General features: G+C 49.3%; 3 non-coding genes across 3 annotated transcripts in view; all 3 read right to left on the bottom strand.

Moving 5' to 3' along the window:
- LOC124319808 overlaps positions 1 to 1,041 on the bottom strand; it is a 4,578-nt gene extending 3,537 nt beyond the window's left edge. Inside the window, exon 1 of the ribosomal RNA XR_006913494.1 lies at positions 1 to 1,041. This exon is cut by the window's left edge and continues 3,537 nt beyond it. This is a non-coding gene — a ribosomal RNA (large subunit ribosomal RNA).
- A 641-nt stretch (positions 1,042 to 1,682) lies between these two features.
- Positions 1,683 to 1,835, bottom strand: LOC124319805. Its single transcript, XR_006913491.1, has one exon. It is a non-coding gene; the product is annotated as a 5.8S ribosomal RNA (ribosomal RNA).
- A 931-nt stretch (positions 1,836 to 2,766) lies between these two features.
- Positions 2,767 to 5,061, bottom strand: LOC124319806. The gene has a single exon (XR_006913492.1). It is a non-coding gene; the product is annotated as a small subunit ribosomal RNA (ribosomal RNA).
- Between the last annotated feature and the right edge of the window lie 2,439 nt (positions 5,062 to 7,500).

Below are 7,500 nucleotides of genomic sequence, written 5' to 3'. Positions count from 1 at the left end.
ACTCGACCAAACCCTTTTAAGGGGGAAAGATCTCGCGAGCATTCGGACGCCCTGGGGTTGCGCCCGCTCTGTTCGAGACGGGATCACCCCTCGCGGATGCACCCTCATCGGGGCCGCTTCACTTTCATTGCGCCTCGCGAGTTTAGTTTGATAATTTCTCGACGACTTGCGCACATGTTAGACTCCTTGGTCCGTGTTTCAAGACGGGTCGGGTGGGACCCGACTTCTACTCTCCGCTCTGGGCCTCCACAGGTTGAGCACCGCAACTTTTTCTCTTTTACAAAAAAAAGCTACGACACCTCCCGGGAGGAGACAGGTCACGACCGGGCAGTACTGTTGGGAAACGCCGCGCTCGTCATCGCGGCACCCGCGAAGGTAACCACGAAACTCGCTAACGGACGCCCCGTGTAACAGACACCCAGTCGGTCGCGGAGTCCTACTAGGCCCCCCACTTGCGGACCTTGGCGTGGCTATTGCGATCGCAGAACGACTTATGCAAGAGAGCCGCCAATTCAGGCAGTCTCCATGCAGCGTTAAGGGCATACAACCAAGTGCCGGGAGCGGGGACTTGTTCGACCTTCGAGGGCCCACCCGTTTAACCCCCTGAACGGTTTCACGCACTCTTGAACTCTCTCTTCAAAGTTCTTTTCAACTTTCCCTCGCGGTACTTGTTCGCTATCGGTCTCGTGGCGATATTTAGCCTTAGAAGGAGTTTACCTCCCGCTTAGGGCTGCACGCTCAAGCAACCCGACTCTTGGGAAGGGATCCGATGCACGGTCTCGGCTCGTCTTATCTACGGGCCTGACACCCTCTGTGGGTTGCTCGCCCCGTTCATGGAGACTTGGACGATAGATACCGGACAGACGCGCACGATCCTCCCGAACACACACATTCCTCGGCACCCGCTCAACCGGGCGCGAGGTTCGGTGCTGGGCTCATCCCTGTTCGCTCGCCGCTACTAAGGGAATCCTTGTTAGTTTCTTTTCCTCCGCTTACTGATATGCTTAAGTTCAGCGGGTAGTCTCATCTAAACTGAGGTCAGAATGAATTGTTTGTTTTCAAAAGGAGACAACACTTTATCTAGCTCGGCAGACTTTGGCGTTTTAAAGCCGGGAAAGATTGAATAATTGCCGGTTCAAATTTTTTTTTTTCGAAATAAAGCGAGTCTCTCGTTATTCGCAAAAATTAATTTACGAAAAGTGACAGGGCGTCCTGCGGCTTTTTGTATTGAAACAACGCGTCGTGCGCGAACCAAGCTTGCATAACGAGCGGTTAGAGTGAGTGATAATTCGCGGTGGTCGACACTTCGACACGCCCGGCGCACACACACAACTAAACTCGCGTTGAAGCGGTATATCGCGCACACGCAGCCGACACCTTGTTCGAGAAGATGTGTTTATTTCTAAAATTTTTTTTTGAGTTGGCTCAAAAATTTCCCATCTGTTTTGCCATCGAAAAAGGTTTCTTTTGAATAGAGAGGAAAAAAACAAAACAGGGCGAACCTTCTTTTATTTTTCCCCCTTTTTTGTATTTGAGGCATCGCGGACACTTAAGTCGCGCGGCACCCAGACGTTAGAGATTCGGGAGCTTTTATGCGGTCAGGCCGGGTGAAAAATAAATCTCGCCGCGACCCAACATGCAAAACCAAGACTGAAAAAATCTCTGTTCGTTCATCATTCGACCGACCCTCAGTCAGATGTGGCCCGAGCGAGAAGCTGGGCCGCCATTTACGTTCAAGATTTCGATGCTCCATGTGTTCTGCAGTTCGCATGGATTAGCGCACTTTGCTGCGCTCTTCATCGATCCACGAGCCTAGTGATCCACCGTTCAGGGTCGTATATAAAACGACATATTCGTTTTCTTCTCTCTTTTTCTCCAACCCGCCCAAGCAAATGAATGCGAGGGCGGAGAAAGAAAGCCAGAAAGAAAATGTTCCGATAAACACTCGTACTAGAATTTGGGTTTAGTGTGTTATTGTGATTTTGAATTCTTCCTACTTCATCGAGAGGGCGAAGGGCAAGCTTAAAAAACATTCGGTTTTCAACGGCATAGTGTCGGGCTTTGGAGTGTTAGTCTATACGACGCACACGCACGCAACCACGAGTATCTACGCCCGAAAAGAACGTCCAGAGTAAAGTCTCACACTTTCGTCCCCCACCGAGAATCAAAAAATCCCGAAGACGAAGAGAGAAACAAAAAAAAACAATTTCGATTGGGCGTATCCGCTTTAAACCACCGCGCATCAGAGCGCCTGATACCCGTTCAAAATCTTGATGTTTTTTTTTTTTTCCGACTCTCCATCCACCGAGTTTTTATTTTTCAAAGTGTTTGATTTAGGGACTAAGACTTTATAAAATCTCCTTTATTGTTCCTTCGGTACTCGCGGCCCAGGCGGGCTATCGTATTCTTCACTCTACTAACGTCAACACTGTGAGCGCCGCTAAAGGTCGAATGAATCTATAGAGACATTCACCATCGAAGCAGGAAGAATTTGCTCACGGCCATAGACCAAATCGAAAGACTTTGTGTTTTTTTTTGAGCCGAGAGGAAAGAAAAATCAATTTGAAAAGGCGAATCCGCTTTAAACCACCGCGCATCAGAGCGCCTGATACCCGTTCAAAATAAATGATTTTCTTCCGTCAACCCACACATAGTTCATACGATGTCTTACGCCGAAAGACTTTTGATGGGGTTTTTTTGTTTTGCAACTTTTAGTTGTTTCGTGCTCAACCAAAGCCATATGCGCAAAACATTTGTCTTGTTCGTTTATGATCCTTCCGCAGGTTCACCTACGGAAACCTTGTTACGACTTTTACTTCCTCTAAAGGATCAAGTTCGACCATCTTTCAGTCTCGCCGTTGGTAGGCACCGCACGGGCAGAGATTGCTCCCCACTCGACGGCACCCCGACAAGCCCGTCCGAAGGCCTCACTAAATCATTCAATCGGTAGTAGCGACGGGCGGTGTGTACAAAGGGCAGGGACGTAATCGACGCGGGCTAGTGACCCGCGCCTACTAGGGATTCCTGGTTCATGGGGATCATTGCAGTCCCCAATCCCAACCACGAAGGAGGTTCAGCGGTTACCCGGTCCTTTCGGACAGGGAGAGTGAAACACGCTGATTCCTTCAGTGTAGCGCGCGTGCGGCCCAGGACATCTAAGGGCATCACAGACCTGTTATTGCTCACTGTCACGCGGCTGGACGCCGCTTGTCCCTCTAAGAAGACTGCGTGACGGACGCGAGAGCAGAAGGTATCGCCGGGGATGACGACGACCGAATAACAATAGAGCCAGCCCCCGCGAGACATTCCCGACAAAGCCCCGCCATACCTCATCCGCCAGGCAACCAACCCGTGAAGGCCGTACACCCGACGAACAGAGCACAACGAAACCAAGCCGAGAGATTGCCTCACTAAAGGAACCAGTCCCACCGAGACCCGAATCGCCGCCACCTGATCCCGACGCCTCCGTACTCCCTTCGGTTTCAATTGATAAAACCCGTCACCTATTTAGCAGGCTAGAGTCTCGTTCGTTATCGGAATTAACCAGACAAATCGCTCCACCAACTAAGAACGGCCATGCACCACCACCCACCGAATCAAGAAAGAGCTCTCAATCTGTCAATCCTTCCAGTGTCCGGGCCTGGTGAGGTTTCCCGTGTTGAGTCAAATTAAGCCGCAGGCTCCACTCCTGGTGGTGCCCTTCCGTCAATTCCTTTAAGTTTCAGCTTTGCAACCATACTTCCCCCGGAACCCAAAGACTTTGGTTTCCCGGAAGCTGCCCGTCGAGTCATTGGAGTAACTCCGACGGATTGCTGGTTGGCATCGTTTATGGTTAGAACTAGGGCGGTATCTGATCGCCTTCGAACCTCTAACTTTCGTTCTTGATCAAGGAAAACATTCTTGGCAAATGCCTTCGCTGTTGTTCGTCTTGCGGCGGTCCAAGAATTTCACCTCTGTCGCCGCAGTACGAATGCCCCCGTCCGTCTCTATTGACCATTACCTCGGGTCCAAAAGTAAAAGACCAGCAAAATCGGACCGAGGTCCTATTCCATCATTCCATGCTGCGATATTCAGGCGTTGGGATACACCTGCTTTGAGCACTCTAATTTGTTCAAAGTAAACGTTGCCGGCCGCCCGAGACACCCGGTGAAGGGCACCCCGAACGATTGACTGGGTGGAGCGAATCGAGTCAACTACGACCAAAATTTAAAAAAGAACCCGAAAGAACTTTCCAACTCTGGCCGCAGATACAACAACGACGCACCGACCACCACTCCGGCGATGTTGTCCGACCGTGAAGAGAGTCGGGCTTTGACACCCGGGCTCCCAGAGCGTGAAACGCAACACCCTTGATTCAGAGCGGCGCCGCCCGGCCGAAGACAGACATCCGACTACGAGCTTTTTAACCGCAACAACTTTAATATACGCTATTGGAGCTGGAGTTACCGCGGCTGCTGGCACCAGACTTGCCCTCCAATGGTTCCTCGTTAAAGGATTTAAAGTGTACTCATTCCAATCACGGGGCCTCGGAAGAGTCCCGTATCGTTATTTTTCGTCACTACCTCCCCGTGCCGGGAGTGGGTAATTTGCGCGCCTGCTGCCTTCCTTGGATGTGGTAGCCGTTTCTCAGGCTCCCTCTCCGGAATCGAACCCCGATTCCCCGTTACCCGTTGCAACCATGGTAGGCGCGTAACCTACCATCGACAGTTGATAAGGCAGACATTTGAAAGATACGTCGCCGGCGCGAAGGCCGTGCGATCGGCGTGAAGTTATCCAGAGTCACCAAAATTGGTACGGTGCGCGAGCCCGAAAGCCCGGCCCCGACTGGTTTTGATCTAATAAAAGCACCTCTTCTGCGAGCCCGAAAGCCCGCAGTCGAGGCTCGAGTGCATGTATTAGCTCTAGAATTACCACAGTTATCCAAGTAGGATGGAGTGGATCTAAGGAACCATAACTGATTTATTGAGCCATTCGCGGTTTCGCCGTCTAGCGGCTTGTACTTAGACATGCATGGCTTAATCTTTGAGACAAGCATATGCTACTGGCAGGATCAACCAGGTATTTCGTGTATGTTTGTTTGATATGCATCCGGCGAGTTGCGGGTTTTTATTTCGCCCACGCATCACCAAACACACACCAAATCAACACGTTTTTCGTTTTTTTTCTTTTTCTTCGGAAACTAAAATTTTTGATCGCAACGCCTGGCGTGTCACAGCGAGTCCCAGTGAAGAGAAACACCGATCCGATCCGTTTGTTGGATTTTTTTCATTTCAATTTCCAAAGTCAAAGACCATTCAACGGTCTATGAGCCCAAAGTGAATCGGATTCATTCGACCGGTCTTGATATATTCATCAACTTTTTTTCCCGTATTACGGTTTTCGACGGTCATATGTGGCGTGCTGTATGCTCATAAGTCAAGCCTGCTTTACTAAGCTGACAAGCATACATCTTTTAAATTTTTGTGGGCTCAGAGTTTTATTTTTATTTTTCCACCGCCGAGGCACACTCTCGCATCACCCCGCACGACACACACACACACACACACCTCACCGCTCAACGGTCACACGAGGCAGAATTTTCCGCAAAGACTTTCGAAGAGAAAGAGAAAACTCGGAACAACCGCGGTCAGAGGCCAGCATAGAGGCATCGTATAGAAAGTCATGGGCGGAAAAAAACAAATCATTTCAAGTCGAGACAAGCAACCAGACTACCCCTATAAAAGTGCGCAATTCTTTAAGAGTTCACCGAAGAATGACCGAGATCAAGTATGCACGAAACGAACATATTCCAAGGGCAGCTGAATAAGCGATTCTGCGCCGAAGCGCGAGAAAAGCAAGCGGTACACCGATGGGGATCGTTTTTTTTATCGTGTTAGATTCGTTGTTGTCAAGCAAGGATTCTCAAAATGTTTTTTGCATTGCACCCAAGTTTCGTACTGATTACTTGTCGCAGACCGGTGACTGTCAAAAAAAAATTTTTTACGTTTTTTCTTGAGAGGTCACTGCCTACACACAACTCCGGGCGGGCCGTACACTCACAGCCGTTTGAATTCTCCCTTCGTGTGTCATGGCCATAACTGAGCGTACATCTTACCGGGCGCCGAGTTGATCTGGCTTGTTCGATGAACGTTCGGGATACGTACAATCGATATAGCTCCAACCGTAACTCGTTTGTAATTACGCCGGCCATACTCAGCGGGCGCTCAGCTCAGCTCTCGATATCTTCCGTCGAAGGGAAGTTCGTAGTAAAAGAGAGTCAGAGTCGACGCCACATTTTGCGGTCCTCGCATCTCATCCGATTTTTGAATTTTATAGATTTGCCATCACTTCCACCCAATTCTCTCGTATATTTCAATCTCTTGACTTTGTCCGACCGGGCCGTCTTCGCCCCCCTTCAACTCCGTCCATCTCCACTTCTGTGTTCCACACAACGAGCTTCCGTCAAACGGCAAAATGTGAAATATGCGCACGCCGCACGAAATAATTTGAAAGCGTTCTGTTTGGTGGCTTTTTTATTTTTTATCTCTCGGCTCACACACACACACACACATTTCCGCCTGAACGGTAATTTTTTTTTGATACGGTGTCAAAAAGTGAAAAGACGCGCACCATTTTCTTTTCTCTTCCGTATCGTCGCTGACGGTAAACGCTGATGGTTATGATGCCGTAAGTTTGGAAGAAAGAATCTTTCCCGTCTTGTCTTGTTACGGTAAAATAACAAAGAACAAGCGTCCGATTTCTCTCACAGACGGCCACAGACAAACCACACGTGCCGAAGAAACGAAACGTCCGAAACCAAAAAAATGTTTGACGCGCGCACCTCTTCTGAACTTTTCGACCAAGAGTCGTTGGATCGAGTGACGAGCTTCTCAGCTGTCGCACCAATCGGTGAAGCGGGCGTTTGAATTCCCGTCCACATCGCGGTTCGGATATATTTTTACATATACCGACCATCGGAAATTTCGAAAACGGTTTTACCGAAGGAATGATATTTCACACACCGACAGCTCATCGAGTTCGTCTCCGTTCAACGGTTTTTTTTTTTTAAGACTTTTTGATCGCATGGGGCTAAACTGGTTAGAGCAAAGCCGCGATCCAAGCAGTGAAAAAAAAACAAAGACAGTGCAAGCGCGATCGAACGGAATCGAAACTAAAATCATGTGAAGTGGCGGGCGGAAAGGAGCTCAGCTACGGTGGAAATGAAACTACAACTAACGCCGAACCGGACAACTTCCCATTCTGCGTCTTCGTTTCATTTCCCAAAGCTCCCCGTCGATACCAAAGTTTTTGCGTCGAAGCTACTAAAGAAATTTCGCGCTTTCCTTTTCGCCTCTTTCGCCTTCCCTTCGATATCTATCCAACCACCGGCTTCGACTTTATTTCTTTCACCCGTCTATTCGCCCGATAGTCGACGGTCGGCCATTCTTTGGTATCGGCCAGGCGGACTAACAAGAAGTAAGACTCGTTTGAAAAATTTGGACCGGGCTTTACAATCGCTGC

The sequence above is a fragment of the Daphnia pulicaria genome, unplaced genomic scaffold (genome assembly GCF_021234035.1).
Source record: "Daphnia pulicaria isolate SC F1-1A unplaced genomic scaffold, SC_F0-13Bv2 h1tg000202l, whole genome shotgun sequence".
Classification (NCBI taxonomy): Eukaryota; Metazoa; Arthropoda; class Branchiopoda; order Diplostraca; family Daphniidae; genus Daphnia; species Daphnia pulicaria.
Note: the sequence above shows the minus strand (reverse complement) of the source record. Positions and strands in the feature narration are given on the sequence as shown.